Here is a 20,883-nt window from a genome sequence, read left to right as displayed (position 1 = left end):
AGTTGTCTGGTGTCTATAATCCCCTATAAACGCTCTCTTAGATCTACTTGTCTTTATTTTATTTCTCGATGGAGGCACTCCAAAAGATTTTCTCTTTTGAAAGACTTTCTTCTTATAGAGCACAATATTCATGAAAGCTAGAGTTGAATATATATCAATACCTTGTGCTTCTGAGGTAAACACATTTTTAATATCTACATCTGAGAAGGGAGAGGATCTTTCATTTTGGGGGCTCTCCAGCGAGATCTGGCCCCAGTTTTAGTTATAGGTGTGAATTAGCAAGTGGATAGATGACTAGTAACTGTATACTAAGGAGATTGTCCAGATTCACCACCCTCCTATTACATAAGCTAAATCAATTATTTTTGAATGAGAATAGTAAGAGGATTTATGACCTAGAACATCCAATGATAAATGTGCAACTTAGCTTTGGTGTGGAGATGGGAGACTGGTGGTGTAGCTCCGCAAGAAGGGGCAGCATTATATCGGTGACATAACAGTTGAACCTGAAAGTTTATCTTAATGTCTCATTTAGCGTACAGTTTTTATATTTGCAATAAGATGATTAACACCAATTTACACACAAATTATACAATAGGTATTTTTTAAAGTTTATTAAATTGTGATTTACAAATGACATTGTAAAATGCTTAAAAGGTACAACATCATGATTTCATATATGTATAAATTGTGAAAGGATTCCTATTTTTTTTGAACTAACATATCACCTCACGTATTTACTCTCTCTCTCTCTTTTTTGCTAAGCATACTGTCAGCAAATTTCAGTTACAACTATATTAGCAACTTGGATCACCACGTTATACATTAGACCCCCAGACACTACACGTTTTGTAAGGTTCTACATTTGACTAACATCTAACACAACCCCCGTCAGCCCCTGCCAAAATCCTCAGCAAGCGCTCTTCTACTTTTTCTTTTGAAGATTCCACACAGAAGTGAAACTACACAGTATTCATCTTTCTGTGTTGAGCTTATTGCATTTAGCATAATGCCCTCCAGATTTATCCATGTTCTTACAAATGGCAGCACTTCCTTTGTGTAAGGCCACAAAAATATATATGTATATTATATAATATATAATTAATATATAATATTATTATATATAATGTATATATTGTGAATGTAGAATATATTTTTATAATACATATTATATATAATACATATATTATATATTTTTTACATATACCACATTTTCCTTATCCATTTGTCTATCAATGAACACTTAGATTGTTCCCATTTCTTGGCTATCGTGGATGATACTACTATGCATGTGGGAGTTTAGATGTCTCTTTGAAACAAAGACTTCATCTCTTTCAATACCTACTCAGAGAGCAGGATTAGCTAGGATAGGTAGGATGGCTGGATCCTGGGGTATTCCTATTTTTAATTTCTTGAGAAACCCCTATATTGTTTCCACAGTGGCTGCACCAATCTGTATTCTCACCACCCATGTAGAAGGATTCCTTTTTTTTTTTTTTTACATCCTGACAAAACACTTGGTATCTCTTTTCTTCTTGATAATAGTCATTTCAGTAGGTGAAAGATCACATCTCATTGTGGTTTTCATTTGCATTTCTTTAATGTTTGGTGATGTCAAGCACCTTTTCATGTACCTGCTGGCCATTTTCATGTCTTAGTCTTTTGCCCTCTTGTGAAATAGGGTATTCACTTTTTTGCTATTTAGTTATATGAGTTCCTAGTATATTATGGATGTTAACCTTTTATTGGATATGTGGTTTCCTGATATTTTCTGCCATTCTAGAGCTTGCCTTTTGTTGCTGTTATTGAGGACTTCTTTTGCTTGCAGCCTTTTAGTTTGATATGATCACCTTTTTTTTTATTTTTGTGTATTTTTGCTTTTCTTTTCCCTTTGTTTCTGGTGTCAGATCCAAAAGGTTAATTGCCAAGATCATTGTCAAGGAGATTACCTTTCTTTTTTTTTTTTTTTTTTCTAGGAATTTTGTGGTTTCGCATCTCATATTTAGTTTTTTAATCTCTTTTAAGTTAGTTTTTGTGTATTGTGTAAAATGGGGGGCCCGTTTCATCCTTATGCATGTGGCTACACAGTTTCTCCAACACCATTTATTGAAGAGAATATTCTTTTTCTCCATTGTATACCTGGTATCTTTGTTGAATATTAATTGACCATATATGCATGGGTTTATTTCTGGGCCCTCTATTGTGTTACATTCACCTAAGCTTTTATGTGTTTAAGGGTTTCATGTCAATAACTTTAATATTTTGATTTTTATATTTTTGTGATACAGTCTGAAATGTGATGTCTCCAACTTTGTTCTTCTTTCTCAGGGTTTATTTGGCTATATGGGACCTTTTATGATACCATACAAATTTTAGGATTGCATTCTTTATTTCTGTGAAAAAAAATAAAGCCCTAGGAACTTTGATAGGGAATGCATTGAATCTGCAGACTCTACTTGGTAGTATAGGCACTTAGTCCTTCAAATCCACAAGTATGGAATATCTTCTACTTATTTGTGTCCTTTTTAATTTGTTTCATCAGTTTTCAAGTCCACATATCTGTCATTTCCTTGGTTAAACTCATTCCTAAATATCTGATTCCTTATGCTATTTTTTTTTAATTTTTTATTTATTTATGATAGTCACAGAGAGAGAGAGAGAGAGAGGCAGAGACATAGGCAGAGGGAAAAGCAGGCTCCATGCACCAGGAGCCTGATGTGGGATTCGATCCCGGGTCTCCAGGATCGCGCCCTGGGCCAAAGGCAGGCGCCAAACCGCTGCGCCACCCAGGGATCCCTCCTTATGCTATTAAAACGGATTGTTTCTTTAATTCTCTTTCCAACGATTTGTTATTAATATACAGAAATGCAACTGATTTTTTATTTTGATTCTGTATTCTGCAACTTTCCTGAATTTATCTATTCATTCTAACAGTTTTTGGTGGAGTCTACAGGGCTTTCCACATATAATATCAGTCATCTGCAAACAGAGACAATTTTACTTCTTTTTTTGGATTTGGATGATTTATTTCACTTTCTTACATAATTTATCTGGCTAGGGATTCCAGTTTTGGCGCTATGTTGAATAAAAGTGGTAAGAGTGGGCATTTGTACTCTTGCTGATCTTAGAAAAAAAGCATTTAGCTTCTCACACTTGACTGTGGTGCAGCTGTGGGCTTGTCACATGTGGCCTTCATTGGGTTGAGGTACTTCCCAAATTTGTTAAGTTTGTTATTATTTCATTGAAGAACATATACATTCATCATAGTTACTGGCCTATAATTTTATTTTCTCCTATCCTTGTATGACTTTGTTTTCACAGTAAATCATAAAATCATAAAATCAGTTTGCAAGGGTTCCTTCCTAATCAATCTTTTTTGAAGAGATTAAAAGTTTGGTATTCTTTAAATGTTTCATAGAATTCACCAGTGGAACTATTTTGTCCTGGACTTTCCTTTGTTGGAAAGTTTTTGATTAGTGATTCAATTCCCTTACTAGTCATTGGTTTATTCCAATTTTTTATTTATTCATGATTCGATCTTGTGACATTGTATGTTTCTAGGACTTTAGCCATTTCTTCTAGATTATCTAATTTGTTCATAGTAGTTTCTTATGATCCTTAGTATTTCTATGTTGTCCGTTATAATGTCTACTCTTTGGTTTCTGATTTATCTTCCCTCTTTTTTCTTAACCAGGTAATATTTGTCCATTTTTATCTAAAAAACCTCTTAATTTCATTGATCTTTTCTACTCTTTTTCTAGTTTCTGCTTCATTTATTTACACTCTGATCAGAGGGCCTGTCCCTTGGGTGGCAGTCACAAAAGTGGGAGCAACAGCTGTGTGGATATGCTCCTTTCAGGGAGACAATGGTGGGCTTCATTTTATTTTTGAAGCCAGTTGGAAGTACAAGGCAGGGGAAGTGCCCACCAGCTTTTTCAGGTTCCTTGGAGGATCCCACTTAGTTCTAAAACATAGGCAGGTTAGAAGCTGAACTGTCAGGCAGCAGCTTGTGTAGGATACAAACTCCTTCTAGGAACAAACTATGTAATACATGTTTTTTTTTTTTTTTTTTTTTTTTTATCTCTTCCTTCTGTACTAAGGTAAGGGGGCATAGCTCTGAGAAGTGTTTAACAACTTAATTTTTCTGATAAGTAATAAAGCGTAAGTCCAAATTTGGAGTGCATCATACTTTATAAATAGTCACAACTGTCTAACAACCGCTTCTTTGTTCGCTATAGTGCTGTGGGATTCATAAAATCAAGCCTCCCTGGTTCTCAGAAATAGGTGAACTGGAGATCCATTGCTTAGGTGACAGACTTAAAAGTTGAGCTTTTAAATTGATCCTAAAAGTATGTATGATCCAAATCCTATGCTCCTTAGGGAGAAGCTGGGATTTGAGGGTTACCTTCCAAGTGCTTTTTTAAAAAAGGTTTTATTTATTTATTCATGAGAGACACAGAGAGAGAGGCAGAGACAGATGCAGAGGGAGAAGGAGGCTCCCTGTGGGGAACCTGATGCAGTGCTCAATCCCCAGACCCCAGGGATCATGACCTGGGCCAAAGTCAAAAGCTCAACCACTGAGTCACACAGGTGGCCCTTACCTTCCAATTGTAAGGCCCTCTTTGAGGAACAAAGTTTATAGAGGGAGCATGTCAGGCTTTTCTACTTCTTTCAAAGTGGGTATTTTCTCAAACACCAGATGTGTAGGAATCACTCAACTGGTTTTCTGAATTTCTTTCAGAAAGAACTGATTAGAGTGAATCTGTATAATCAGTGCATCTAAAGGAGAAGAGAGATTCAGAAAACTCCTATGTCACCATCCTGGGGATGTCAATCATATAGGGGATATTTAATGCTTTAAAGAAGAATTATATTTTTGAAGTCCAGTTGAATAGGTCTGTCATTATATTTCAGTGCTAATTAATTCAAATATAAATGGTTATTAATGACACTGTATAGGATGCCAAAGAAAATACATTGATCAGTAAGACATAATGCCAGCCTTAACATTTTTAGAGTCTAAGATTATTTATTCAATTTTCCATATAAAGCTGACATTGAGCTCTAATGTCTGGTAATCTGAACAACACATAAGTCACAGAAATTAAAAGAGATTGAACTAATAAAGAAGAAAAAAGCCCATTCTACAATGTAAACTTTGAGATTTCAGTTCTACTTTAGTAACTCGTTTAACTACATTTCTGAAGAAAATGAAATATAGATTGAAGACAATATTGAAAATACAATGTAATTTCAGTTCTTCGGGCATTATTTTCAAAGACAAAATGTTTAAGTCATTTTGGATAAATCTTTGAAGAGAAAACAGAAAAATGCTAAAATTTCAACATTTTATTTTTGTAAAAATCAAGTTGTGTATTTCAGCTAAACCCGTAACTCCTTAGGTGATTATTAATTGTGCTCCATAGAATACAATGCCTTTTCTCCCTAAGGACTTATGAACCTGGCTTTGATAATGACATAGGATAGCTTTTTAAGTATAGATATTTCCAAATAAAGTTATATTTATCTTTTATTAGAAATATCATTTACCTGTAAAACATTATTTGGATTATTTTATTCTTAAGTATTTTTATATTCTTCAAAAAATGAGTCAAGTTTTGATTATTAAAATTAGCATGCAAAGAAATAACAGGTTAATATTTCATATTTCAAAGACTTTAATAGAATGATTAAGCTGTTTGAGTTAATCATCTCAATTACATAAATAAAAATTCTGGACTATATTTAAATTGTAACATATGTCCAAGGTTATACACAATTAAGTACCTAAGATAGATTTTATATATATATATATATATATATACCTTTAATGCTAAAAAGACATTCAATATCAGTTCAGAGTACACTCAGGGAGGTTAAGTAAGCTTTATATGACATCCTCATTCAAAGACATTTGCTGGTTGCACCAGAATTAATTCTAAAGTGGAAAATTAAATATGACCTAATAGAGTTAGCAAATATCCACTAAATACACAGCTACTTTGCCTTCTCTTCCCATGGAATCATTACTATGAGTGATTCCAACTTCCACTCAGACTAACGCTTCATAACGCTTCACCTCTTTGAGCATCAGGGAAAACCACCACATTACAACTTGCCTCCATATTAATAAATACCATGACTGAGAAACTTCTTTATATCATTTAATGTCTAGTACACTCTTTTATTATGGAGTATTTATAATTATTATGGAATAGTTATACAAAGCAAAAATGATATGTTTGCTCCAGTTCTAAACAAACATGCACAGATCTATCAGCAGATACACGCTCAAAATTTAAATGAACAAATCTTGCACAGATTCATGAAAAATTCAACATCTTTCCATGATGCCCCAAGAGCTTAAACTTGGTAATACACCTTTTATAAGGTGGGTCATTTTAATATCAAGAATATCTTATTTTCCAATTTTGGCTTATTTTTAATCATTAATATTTCAAACCCTAAATACCAAGAGACTCCCAGGAGTATTTTCAGGGTTTTTGAACAATTTCAGGAGATATTTCAAATCAGAGAGAAAATAATGTGTCTGCAACCTCTGTAGTCCTTTGTCTTATACAAAGGGTATTTGCGTATAAATACATGCAGAAAAGTCTATTTTCACTTGATTGCATGGAACATGATCACTTCTGGATATCACATTTTTTACTAACACCAAAGAATGAAATATAAATGAAAATGAAAAAGAGAAACTTAAGATGGGACCAAAATACTCATTTTTGGAATCATACTTTTGTTATGTTTGCTGAGGAATCTAGTCAATAGTATTTTGGAGGGTTTTTTTTTTTTTTTTCACATTCGCCAAATTTGATAGCTTTGTGTTAACTGTGACTGATTTATAAATTATTATGTACTCCAAATTTGGAGTTATGCTCCTTTGCTTATCAGAAAAATAACAAACATTATCATGAAATACTGTGTTTTCTTTAATCTTTTATATTTCCAATGAGCAGAAGAATGCTCTCAATAAAAATGTTATACAGAAATCCAATCTCATTATATGCAACTTTACTCAACATTTTATTTTTCCTTTCTTTCTATAATTTTCCACTCCATAAATACGAAATTTAAAACTTGGGACTTATATGTAGTAATGAATCTATAAACTCTTTATGATTTTTCTGTGAATGCCCAAAGAAAATACTACATTGCAATGCAGTTGTGATTCCATGACCGAAATCCCTTTTTACTGGAGAAAAAACCTGAAAAAAAAAAGTTTCACTGAACCATAGTGTCAATTAATTTTGGATTCATAAAACAGCTGTGAATATTGGAGCCGTACAGCTCTTCCCTGGCCCCCTGTGAATTATCTGTCATGGTTAAAGGAGGCATAACAATTTGTCACAGGTATACCCAGAGGGAATAAACTCCTAGGACAGTGAAGAGAAGACTGTGGAGTGGTCATTCCCAAGTGTGATTGGACACAGCTGCATGGGGAAAAGAGATAAGGTAAGGTGGTGGAAGTGGAGGTGGGGTGGGAAATAATGAAAGTGCTGGCGGGGGAGACCAACTGTGTAGAGATTAAGTTTACAAACCTAGATCTGTAATAACTCAAATCTAGGAGAAGAACATTTCTGCACATCAAAGAGCCCCAAGGAGATGGTTTCCTTTTAATACAATTCAAAAGCAACAACAAAATGCCAGTACCATAGTTACTTGCTAGGTATCTGAAATGATACGATCACAGTTCATGAATGGAATCATCAACCAATTTTATTTCCCCAGAGGATAGGAAACATAAACACAGCAGAGCTAACATCACTCCATTTGTCATTATCAGCTTGTACTTACGATTCTGAAATTAATGTTAATTACTAAGGTTGGCTCACAAAGAAATTTTGCTATATTATCTTTATCGTATTTTGGTACATTACATATTTTAATTGCAATGCAATGAAAATTTCTGTATTAATTCAACATCTACATCGCATTATGTATGATGCTAAGATGAAAGAAAGAATGGAATTCTAATGCAAACTGCATTAGACGAGAACGAGGAGCCACTTAGAAGAAGTATCATGAATGGAGACCTAAATAATAGCTCCATGAAGTGGATGGAGTAGGTTGGAAAGTGTTTCAGAAAGAACTGAATAGAATTTTCAAAATCCTTGAGATCTGAATAAATATGCTGTCTATAGGGAATTTTAGACCTTAATGATCTTTATATAATTTGAGTTTAGGATGCACTAGAGAGCATTGGATTAAGCTAAAAGTGTGTGTGTGTGTGTGTGTATTTTAAAGGTTACTGGCTTTAAACAGTAAAAGGACTTACCTCTTATGAATCTGCAGTTTGGACAGGGCCTGAAAGGAGCAACCTATCTTTGCATATTTGGCCTCAGCACTCAGAATCATCTAAAGGCTCCTGTACTCCTACATTGGACAGGTGATGCTGGCTGTCAGCTGAGACCTTCGCTGGGGCTCTGATCAGAACCCTCACAGGTCGGTGCTGAATTCCAATGATGGGCACCACCTTTTTATCACCCAGCCTTAGAAGTCATGTACTGTTACTTTTGCCACATGCTATTCGTTAGAGGTTAGTCACTCACTCTAGCCTATATGCACAGGAAGGAAAATTAGACCTCATCTCTCAGTGTAATAAATGTCAAGAGCACCTTGGAAGAAGAGCATGTTGGAAGAGAGATTTTTCACATCGCCATCTTTGAAAAATAAAACCTGGTATTATTGTTTTGTTTCTAAACTAAAAATGGCAAAATATATCCATCCTGGGGATTTTCTTTTTTTTTTTTTTTTTTCATCCTGGGGATTTTCAAACAGACAAGAGGCACTATCAGATATGTCTCGGCAGCTTTGTGGTAAATTGGCAAGAGAGGGCTTGCATTTAATGGAAGGGGGAACAGTTAAAAAAATACTATTGCAGAAAGTAGCAATGACACAATGGGTTACAGCAGGGGAAGGGGGAAAAGGTCAGATGACAATGCACTTTCAGGAAAGACAGAAGAGACCTAGGAAGGGAGGTGCTGCAGAGAGGTAGGGTAAAATGAGTAAAACGGTAATACATCTTGGAAAATAACTTAGCATAAAAAATCCTGGAAGAGGAAGCCAAATTGAAACAATTTCTTAGGCTAACAAAGCACTGGAAAGTTGAGAAGTGCAAATACATAGAGGTTAATGACCCAAGGCAGGAGAGAAGACTACATAGTAAGTAGCTGGAGAAGGTGGATGAGAGCTGACACTTCCTTTTATTTGTACTTGTCTTGATTCCTTGTCTTAAAACGGGTTAGGCTGAGATTTCACTGGAAAAGGCTGAAGTTACTTTGGAAGGGTAAGACGTAGATGTGTAGGATTCTGTGTGTGATTCTTAACACCAGAGGAAGGGTGTCTTCAACAGATGGAGAGTGCACAGGTTCAGATAAGGTGTAGGTGAGAGAGGAACACGATTCGGTGAAGTAGAGAATCTGGTCAAGACTAGGAAGCAAATTACTGAGTTTGGAAAGCTATCAGTATACATTGGTGCTGGAGTACACACCTTGGCAAGTAAGGAGCAGGGGGCAGGAGCTTTCCTCATTTCTTCCTACCCTGCCACTGAGTTGCTGCACCAAAATGAGTTTATTTCTCAACTTCTCATTGCCTCACTTCCCTTATCTGGAAAGCAGGGATGGAGTTTATTAAATAACTTGATTTAAGGACTGGACTTAGGCTGGCGTGGGACACATGGTGTATCCATATAAACATTAATCAATCTTCTTAAAAAAAAATACTTGTATTAAACCAAAAGTGCTCCGACCACAGAAAACAATGGCATCGACTATCACTGTACATTAATAATGTACATTAATAATCTTAGTAGAAGTGTGTTACTTCAGCACGTTGGGGGAAATATTACTTAAAGAAATATTTTTAAGTGAGCTGGACGTTGTTCAAACAGCAGGAAAAAAAACCCAGATTCATTTCTTGTGATTAAAATATTTTAAAATATATTCCCAAACATAGCGTAGAATAATGAACGTTTGGGTAGTTTTTAAACCATCCCAGAAATAATCAGAGCTTAAAAATAACACATTTTCTTTAACATGCAGGCACGCTACAATTAAGTCCCTTCTTTGAAACAGTATCTAACCAAATAGATTTGATGATTTTTATGCTAACTTCTCATTACTCAAGTGAGTTGATGAATAAATAAATTTCTTGGTTCTCAATTGTCATATTCCCTAAGAATGTCATACTCAAGAACAGGTTTCTTGGAGGGGTTTCCTGGATGGTACAGGCAGTTAAGCATCTGACTCTTGGTTTCAGCTCAGGTGATGATCTCCTGATCCTGAGTTCAAGCCCCATGGGGGGCTATATGATGAGCACAGAATCTGCTTATGTTTGTCTCTCTTCCTCTCCCTCTGCCCCTCACCCATCCCTGCATGTGCTCACTCTCTCTCGCAAATAAATAAATCTTAAAAAAAAAAAAAAAAAAAAAGAAGAAGAAGAAGAAGAACAGCTTTCTGGGAATAAAAGAACACAGAAAAAGAAAAAAAATGCTACAATATTAATGTTGTTTATCTAATGTCAGATGCATCCTTAATTTCTAAAATGTCGAAGTAAAAAAAAAATTAGAATGAGCATGTATAGTAAATGGAACAACATTATTTGGCCCATGTGTGATGACCATAATTTTTTGGAGCATCATTATGTATATGTCATTGCATATCAAAAAGAAAGATTAAGAAGATATTAGAGATTAGATTCCAACACTTGCTTTTTAGTTAATACAGATTTCTATTCGGACTTTTATTTTTATTTGTCTAATCCAAAATTGTTATTTCAACACCCCTCTCTCGCTGAATGCCATGGTCAACCTCCAAATAATCATCAGAAGCCCAGGGCTTATCTTTTAGATTACTATTCCTCTTCCAGCCTAGACCCAGATCATCACAAGCTTTAACAACTTTCCCTCCACCAGTCTCCCCCAGTGTCTGCCATTTCTTCCCTTCTCCATCAGATCCACCAGTGCCTCTCCTGGATCACAGCAAATCCTTTTACAGCTACATTTGGAGACATTACCATTCTCTAATCGTCCTCCCAGCTTCAGATGGAATGATTTATTTATTTTTCAAATATCAAATCTCATTTTGTTACCTCCCTGCTTCCCGACTTCAAGGACTCTCCCCTGCTTGAACCACTGCCTGCCTCAATCTTAAGCCTCCCCAAGCTCCACATACCTCGGGGTCTCTGGGCTGTATCCCCACTGGCTTCCCTCTCTGATGTGTACCAGTAGTCCTCCTTTCCAGGGGCCTCAGTGCTTCAGTGCTTTCTATTCAGTGTCAGTGGATTATTCTTTCTGCCCTCTTTTTCTAAAAAAAAAAAAAAAAAAAAAAGAACTCTTCCTCATTTGTGATCTTAGTTTAATTGTTTCCTATCCGTCAGTTTGAAGAGAAGAGTTCATTCAAAGAAATTTTTCATTCTATACCTTCATTTAGTCCAATCCCTGAAATTATGGTATTTTTCTTTCTTGTTTATCTAAATATAATTATTCAAGCATATTGCCTAACAGTTCCTGCAGAATCAGGTTACAACAAAAAGCAAGAGAAGAAAAAAGCTGGGGCAGGCCTAGAAACCAATGAGGTAGCTTCATTGCAAAATCCAGACAAGTTGCTTCTCAAGTTTGTTTTCCCTCCAGCAACTGATTTCTCATTATGATTCTAATTTGTGGATATTTGTGAAAGACAATAAAATATTTGTAAGTGCATAGTGCATGTGTTCAGTAATTACTGCCATTTAATGACCTTCAAGTTTGTGTTTTAAAACTCTATTCTCATGTTAATGCATCATTGATAACTAATTACAATTTCTAGCCTCCTCCACCCAGAGAGAAGAGCATAAGAATTGAAAGGTTAAGGGAGAGAAGGAAAAACTGAAGAGGAGGGGAAGAGAGTATTTGGATCTCAGAAATTTTTGGAACTAGATTGAAAGACTGTTGAGGAAGGTGAGAAGTTACAGTCAATATTTTGGGATTCAGTGTAAATAAGATGTGTTTGTAGGAACTATATGAATGAAATATAAAAATAAACCTTTGGGCAAAGGAAGAAAAGCACAGGGAGGGAGATACATAATTATTTAGAGCATATAATTTATTAGATAATTCAGACAAGCATTTTTGTGATAAATTTTTATTTCAATTAAATTGGTACTCGTGTCACTTCATTTGACTTTAAGTATCATTATTGAAAATTTCCTAATTTTAGTTTAAGAATCCTAAATAAGTAGATCATATGCAGTTTTATTTGTTTATCACTTATAAACTAAAGCAAATAGTGGTATTCGTGAAGGAAAGATAGTCACCTTCATTTATTCTAGGCTATACTTCAAACATCATGTAATATTCCAAATGTTATATTTTATCTTAAAATATTATTAAATAATCTCATGTGAATGTATCACATCACATACTGTATTATCCTCAATCAAAGCTTGGATGTAATCAGTATCAATGGGTTCATTAAATTTTTTTTTTTTTGGTTCATTCAATTTGAATTTTTTTTCTACCAACAAATGCACATTGGAACGTGCTTAACTTACATATTTTAGGCAAGCAGCACAAGTTACAGTGATCAGTAGACTTCTCTCATTGAACACTATATAGAACCCAATTATTAGCTCATGACAAATAGGAAATTAGAACAAAACAAGCAAAATGTCCTTCACCCAGATAATCTAAGAAGTACTCATCTAATTAATTTTGACTCTCAAATGCCCAGTATATGACTTCAAAAAAATTAGATATATGCATATTCTTTATAGACAAGTGATTATTATTATTGGCAACAAGAAGAAAAATGTATGGGAAAATATCCTGTAGGAGGTTTTAGAATTCTCATGCCATGCCCCAGTAGATTGCTAATACTGGTTTGAAGAGTGGGTCTGGTCTAATCACAGTTATAAAAAATAACTTTTGTTTTTATAAATAAGATGGCTATTTCAGATTTTAGAAATATTTTCCCAGCTCTAAACATTTCAAAAAGAAACAATGAGAATGTCAGTAGTCATTATTCTAATTATGAGCAATTTATCTATCACAATGGAAAGTGGATATATAAACATTGTCATTTTGGGGTTTTAATTTATTAAGCCCAAGGAAACAACTATGCTTATCAGCTGAAATTTAGAATAATGAAACTATCTGTGCCTTTTCATAAATATACCTGAGATACTTGCTTTGTTGCTGTTTTTCTTTCATATTATCCCTTGATCTGCAGGTAATTTAAGATATGCAAAATACTTTTTTTCTTTTTTCTTTTTCTTTTCTTTCTTTTTTTTTTTTTTTTAACTAGCACTGATGTATTTTTTAAGATATTGGCCTTGGAGAACAAACTATTCAAGTGTAATTAATTCAGCCTCTGCTGAGGTAATCTTTGAAGTTGACCGAATAGAAGATCCTCAGATCAAAATTCTGGCAAATTAATAATAAAACATACACAGAGATTAGTAGTAGAAGACCCTAAAGGTGAACAAAGCTGTTCTTTAACAGATGGAAGAGACAGGGCACTAGCACCATTAAAAATACATAGTTAGAAATATTTCTTCCAAAAGTTAGCATGTGTATCCTTTTTTTAAAAATATTTTATTTATTTATTCATGAGAGACACAGAGAGATGGGCAGAGACATAGGCAGAAGGAGAAGCAGGCTCCCTGTGGGGAGCTCCATGTGGGACTCAATCCCAGGACCCCAGGGTCACACCCTGAGCCAAAGGGAGACACTCAACCACTGAGCCATCCAACATGTGTATTTTTTTTAATCCAAAAGTGACCCCATAAATTTCCAGGAATTTTTTATTCTAGGAAGAGATACATAAGAAACAAAGAACCGGGTTTACCTGTAGCATACCTTGTTCTTTTTAGTAGCGTCCCTAGAACTACTTAAAAATGTAAATCTTTCCAGCACAGAGTTAATTTTAAATTTCTCAGGATTAAAACAAGACAGGTACCTGTTACTACCTTCAAAGGAGATATTTTAACATCATAAAAGACATAGAAGATCAATCAGATCACTGAGTTAATCCTTCAGACAGGGTTTCATTTTTTGTCTTTAATTATCCTTTCATTTTTTTATGCCAAAGAGTACAGTATTTCTGTGTTTATATTAAGGAATGCAGGTGCTCCTAAGATAAACACATTATGGGCATAAAATTATAATTGCATACTTACAATTATTTTCAGATGTTTATATATTAAACACCTGTGGTTGATTATAATATATTTGGGAACCTAAAAGATGCTTCACTATTCCAGATAAACACCTTCAGTTTTTATAACAATTGAGAGTTGAATGTTTAATAAACTATCTATAATGTTTTAATACTTAACCAAGTTTTGGATTTTAATAAACTTACAGCGTGGAAAATAATTAACAGATATCAATTAAAATCCAGACAATATCAACCTACAGTTGTGTGTCATGAGTGTATTATGAAGTTGCTCTGTCCTTTGGTTTCTCATCTGGAAATCCAGTTATTGTGAGATTTAAATAAGATAAAATTCATCAAAGAGTAAATGTTATGCCCAGTAAACAAATAATAAGTGCCCAGTAAATAAAAGCTGTGACTAATTTTGGAAAATGACCCTTTCAACTTCAGGTATGATGAAACATATCCTTTGGGTGTAAAATCAAGTCTTAATAGACATATAAACACAGAAGAGTGTGTACTTGCCTAGTATTTACTCAGATCTACTTGGACACCTGTAACAGTGAACTAGGGCTTGCAAATGGGAAGAAAAATAAGGAATTATAAAATTCATTGATTAATCAAGAATTTTAAAAAGTGACTTACTAGAAGTGTGCAAATGCTAGAGAGTTAAGGGAGTAAAGAAAAACTAAATTATTTTACTCCTTGGAGAATAGGGGTACAAATATACAACGAGAAAGACACTGAATTGACTAAGGTGAAATGCTTAAGCCTTAGGATTGTGATATATTCTACATCATTTAGTGAAATTTAAATTTTATTTTTATAAAGTGGGGAAATGTTTTGAAGGAGATGATAACTCTGACCATAGAATGTAATTTTAAAGTAGATACCTAGCTTATTATTTCTCTTACAATAATAGCACAACAAAAATTGAGAGTCTACTCTCTCTGTGTCCCTCATGAATAAATAAATAAAACCTTTTTAAAAATAAAGGGGAAAAATAAAAATAAAGAGGGAGTTAGTGGTTGAGCACCTGCCTTTGACTCAAGTCATGATCCTGGAGTCCTAAGAACGAGTCCCTCATCCCACAGGGAGCCTGCTTCTCCTTCTGCCTATGTCTCTGCCTCTCTCTCTCTCTCTCTCTCTGTGTCTCTCATGAATAAAACTGAGAGTCTAATTTTGGTTAGGCAAATATCACAGGTGCATACACAATTAAATTTATTTCCCACAAAAAATATGTACACATGCATTCTACTTAAGTAAAACTGTATACATATAAAGCAAGGAGCATTATAACAAATGATTCAATTGTAGAAATGCTAAAACCTTAGCACTTCAACAGAATTCGAAACAATCAAATGTGTCACCTGCTACAGAACATTTATTTTTTTATTTTTTTAATTTTTATTTATTTATGATAGTCACAGAGGGAGAGAGAGAGAGAGAGAGAGGCAGAGACATAGGCAGAGGGAGAAGCAGGCTCCATGTATCGGGAGCCTGACGTGGGATTCGATCCCGGGTCTCCAGAATCGCGCCCTGGGTCAAAAGCAGGTGCCAAACCGCTGCGCCACCCAGGGATCCCTTTTTTATTTTTATTTTTTTAATTTTTATTTATTCTACAGAACATTTTTAATCACAAACTCCAAGATGACCATCTTTCAACAGACCTCACGCAAAGTACTGCATATAACTCCCTCCCAAAAGTTGAAGAGTATAGTTCATATGTATAATTTGGCTTAAAAGTAAATATCAAAAAGATTGATTAGGTATCCTCCCAGTTATCTCATTTTTCTCCTTGTTAATTTATTTCCTGTCCTCATTTTTTCCCCAGCTCTTCCCCCCTACCTTTGTCTTATTATTTTCAAGATATACTCATTCTTAATAGCTATTTTGCCTGTTATCTGTTCTTGAACAAAACTGTAGCCAGATCATGCACACTGCTACAACTGAACTGGTGTTAGCATTTCTGTAATAAAAACTTCTCAAAGGTTTGTAACTCAACTGCAAAAATCACGCTGAGATCATCTTGGCGTATAAGGTCATAGCCTGAGGCAAATTTGTTTTACAATTTCGAAGCAAATTAATGTAGTCAATCCTCTGAACGGTGCAAACATAAATCAAAAACTGAAGATATATATACACCCAGAATAATAATAACAACCATTTGGATGATGTTTATTTTCAAGCGGCTGAGTTGTCTTTGTTAATTTGCATATGTCCCACACAGGTGTTGAAAGAATAGTTCTAGGAGAGAAGGAAGGCAAAAAAATGGTGGCTTTCCTCCAAACAACCAACACTAACATATGTGGTCATAAAATAAATATCCTTCATGGCAGGTGGTTTACCCTCAAACAACAACCCAGTATCTCAGTATTTTACATATACAACTATGTAAAATATGTTAAGGCTCTATTTAGAGAAAGAAACTTTCGTGTCAACAACCTTCTAAAACCACTTGAAAAATACTGTAAAAACTCCACAAATGTTTGTCTAATTCTACACAATTTTGAATTCACCAGCAAAGAGCAATTTATATGATATCACTGCATGGTTTTATATCAATGTTGTGTTTCTTTAGATACTCATCCAAAAGCAAAGACATGGTCAATTAGAAGCAGGTTTATACCATGCTTGGATGCAGGAATTAAGGTTTTGGGAAAGAAAAATGTTCTATCTCAAGATACTTCCTACTAAAATCATTCACAGAGTGTGTAGGTAAGTATTCTCAAACCACACTAATGTTTATTTGTGTGTAAAGCAACAGCAGAAACAAATAAAAATAAAGAAAATACAGGAAAGATATGAAAAGAGTAGAGAAAATTAAAAGAGAGAGAGAGAGAGAGAGAATTCCATTGCAACAAGAGTATTGCCATTCGGAAAATTCAAGAGAAGCCATTCACATAGAGAAGCTATTATTATTAAAGAATTTGAAGTCAGGAGTTTATTATTAAATAGAAGTCAGGCCCCATCATGAATACTAAAAGTCAAACAAAATCTCATCACCCTATTCACATCCGTGTCTTTTTGTAATTCCATTCCTTTTGGAAATATATGCATCCATGTTCTTATCAAAGATGTAATGATACAATTTTTATTTTGATCTTATTACATCCTTATTTGAAAACTTTATAGTGTTTACATGGCCATAATAATGATAAAAAATCATAATCGTAATAATAGCTAAAACCTACATAGCTCTTACTCTGTGCTTCACGCATCTTTATTTCATCTTCACAGCAGCTTTCAAGTTAAGTATTATTATTAACTCTACTTTATATACAAGAGCAAACATGGAGTTAGTGAGTTTAGGAAATGGGATCAAGGTCTCATGATTATGAGACAGTAAACCCAAAATTCAAAGCAGGGCAATAGATCTATATAATGTGTTCCTCACCACTATGTTACATATTTCTCATCTTAAGATGCCATTCACTAGTTGCCGTTGTTTTAACTTATTTCCCTGCTATTAGAAATAATGGTTATTTCCTGCCATTCCTTTTAAGAAACCGCATTGCTTTGAACATTTTCACATAATATGTTTATTGGTTTCCTATTACTCCCTCAGGACTGAGGGAATGAAAGTGGTATTAGTGAAACAAAATGTTATTTTGCATATGGTTTGATTGTATTCTATTTACTCAATGTAATTATTAATCTATATCCCCGTCAGTATAAAATTAGGTATGTGTGTAAGTATGCACATGTACAAATATGCACTTCTAACCAAATAGTAGTGAAATGAGACCTCACTCATATTTTAATCATTTGTGAAGTTAAATATTGTTTAAATGTTTAAATAAATTTATTTCCTCATTTTTCTCATAACCTATCTCCATACTGTTTTATTAATTCCATATTCTCTTTAGTAAATTAACTTGCATTTGTAATAAAATTTATTAGATTTAGAGATGGCAAAATTATATTCACAAATAGAGAAATCAGGTACAGAGTTAAAAAAATGTTAGGTATTTAAAAGAAAAATTCAGAAACTCAACTTAGCTTAAACTTTATTGTCTAAGGTGTGGAGGTATTTGTCAGAGGCCATCATTAGAAGAGATGCCCGGAATGATCATGACAGCTAGATAGTGAATCTTCACGTGCCAATAGTTTTGAACATTTGAATAGGTTGATAATGAATCACACCTCACTGAACTTATTAAAGACATAATCATAGCTCAGATCATTAATGGTGAATGGTGATTACATTGGGGAAGAGAATTGATTATCCAAGAGAATCTAAATGTGAAGGCTTGTCTCCTACTCCATGGGTCCATAGATCACAACTGAGAGGTCATGACCTTGGCTGGAAAACACATCTTTGTTCTCAGTAATCTCCAACTGAAATTTAGTATTTCCTTCAATTAAATATTTAGTCAACAAACCATAGTAGTAGTGTCAATGCCTGTGACTTTAACACTAAAACAACCCCAGTTAATTCATTTCACCTAAAGCTATTGCAACTATCTCAAAGTACTGCTGATAGTCACATATAGTAATTCTTAGGCCCACCACTAGGCTGCATTTTTCTAAAAATATATTAGTAATGACATGCATATATTATTTACTATGTCATACGTTTCAAATACTGCTTTTTTTTAGATTATTTTTTAAAAATCTAAAGTATCTCATTTGATGAATTTAAAAATATTATTTTAAGAAAGGGTCAGCATCCCACAAAGTTAAGAGCTCCCTAGGAAGTGTGTGATTTTTATTATATTCAGACAATGAGGCCCTGACCAGAAAGGAAGTATCCTGATGGCGATGACAGCATACATCATAAAGAGGGCACAGGAGCTAATTATCTCTCTCACTCTATTTCTAGTCAGTTCAGTGAAGTCTGAGTAGGCATTTGGGGTCTTGATTCATTACAAAAAGGCTATATCCAATCCTATTTCATGCTTAGCTCTCAAAGTCCAGGAGTGTTTTTTTGTTTTTGTTTTTTTTTCCCCCAGAACTTTAATTATATCAAGAAAATCAGGGGCACCTGATTTTTTTAAAACTCAGTTGGTTAATCTTCTGACTCTTGATTTTGGCTCAGATCATGACATCAGGGTCCTAAGATCAAACCCTAGAAAGGCCTCTGCACTTGGCAGGGAGTCTGCTTGAGATTCTCTTGCCCTCGCCCTCTGCCCCTACCCCCACTCACAGGCTCTCACGCACACACACTCTCTCTCCCTCTCTCAAATAAATAAACCCATAAAAAAAAGAAAACAAAAAGAAATAAAGTCATCACTTATAATATAATGGGTATCAGTGAATGCCCTCTGAGGTATGTGGTGGTAGATTTTGACCTAAAATGTGATAGCGAGTTGACTACAAGATCATCTTTCACTTACTTGGTTGTAATATAAAATTTTGCTTTCTTCACATCACAAATAAATTTCTTTTTCCTTAACTCTAACTGTCCTGATATCACCTGCATAAGGCAAGATGTGTGCGCTGCCCTGGGGCCCGCTGGGAATCCAATCTGTGTCTGCAATGTGTTATAGGCCTGTCACCCCAAATCGTTTATGGCAAGGCATTCTTTGACTTATAGACATTTGTCAAGGTCATGCTACTGTAAATGACCCTCAGTTTGGGAACTGAGAGCAATCTTTTCACAATAACTTTTCTCTGAATAGTTTCTGTTAGCCTGCAGTTTTCCCAGCTACCCGAGAAGCTAGCCACCAAACTTCAAGGACAACAAATTAAATCAGACAAGAGTTGTGGGCAAAGGACATTGGAGATACATGAATTGGTCTCTGACAAAATGCAACACACAAAATATCAATGGAGGACCATTATGTATAACATCAGTCAGCACAAGTTTAGAATGTTAGGAGAAATATCTGTGGGGAAGAAAATTGAAAATAGGAGAAATGGGATACTTTTTAAGCAGAAATTACGGTGACTGATTCTAACACAAACACTTTTTCTTTGTCTGAAATAATCAGTTAAGATGCAATTTCATTATATTTTTAACAATCTAGTTATAATTTCCTCAACTTCTGGAATACTTAACTACTGGTTTTGTGGTAATTACACTGCAAACTTCTCTTTAAAGAGCAAAATTATTTTTGCTCACATTTAATTTTCTTATTTAGAAATAGAACTGATAGAGAACACTCAGCTACATTTATCTAGCTATATTATTTTTACAATGAATTAATTCATTGAAATCTATACATTTTAAAGGATGCTAGCTTAGATGGAGGATGTGTCTTCTGTTTTCTAGGAACCCTCAATCAATTGAAAAAGGTTGATATGAAAACAACTTCTATAATACGAGTTGGGGAAATATGTGCTAAAACAGAAATTAACTCAATGGGTGTCTGGACATGAGCCTCGACTTACTCTGGACAGGAGTTAAGAAGTGTTTCCTATTCTCAAAGGGTTCTAAGATACTACAGAAGGTAAGATATAAAGATGGATAAAGCAAAATAAAATACATGCAGATAGAATTAGTGCAACTAAAGATTGAGGAGCTTACAAACAGGGTCACATAAATATTTCCTTCATCCCTGAGCTAACTAAATTTTAGAGGCTAAGTCAGTGACATATCTAACATGTTAATAGAGTATTACACCTCACATTAAATATGATGTGTGTGCCACCTGACATAATGCTATCTATGCTTCCTCCACTTTTAATTAAACATTAACCACAGATTTGTAGATTCATTTGGATTTTCTTCCAGAGTCTAAATATTTTGTTGCCCCATGCAAACCTGTCAGGCCCTAGGCCCTGTCCC

At 34.4% G+C, this 20,883-nt stretch overlaps 1 protein-coding gene across 2 annotated transcripts in view; it reads right to left on the bottom strand.

The window, feature by feature from the left end:
• CDH12 (cadherin 12) overlaps positions 1-20,883 on the bottom strand; it is a 954,721-nt gene that overhangs the window by 394,875 nt on the left and 538,963 nt on the right. The window contains exon 3 of one of the 2 annotated variants that reach the window (XM_072825028.1): positions 11,190-11,321. The exons of the other annotated variant lie outside the window; for it this stretch is intronic. The gene's annotated coding sequence lies outside the window, so the exon portion shown is untranslated. The remainder of the gene's footprint in view (positions 1-11,189; positions 11,322-20,883) is intronic. 2 annotated transcript variants of the gene reach the window in all.

Source organism: Canis lupus, chromosome 4, assembly GCF_048164855.1.
Source record: "Canis lupus baileyi chromosome 4, mCanLup2.hap1, whole genome shotgun sequence".
Lineage (NCBI taxonomy): Eukaryota > Metazoa > Chordata > Mammalia > Carnivora > Canidae > Canis > Canis lupus.
This window is presented reverse-complemented; position numbering and strand designations above follow the sequence as displayed.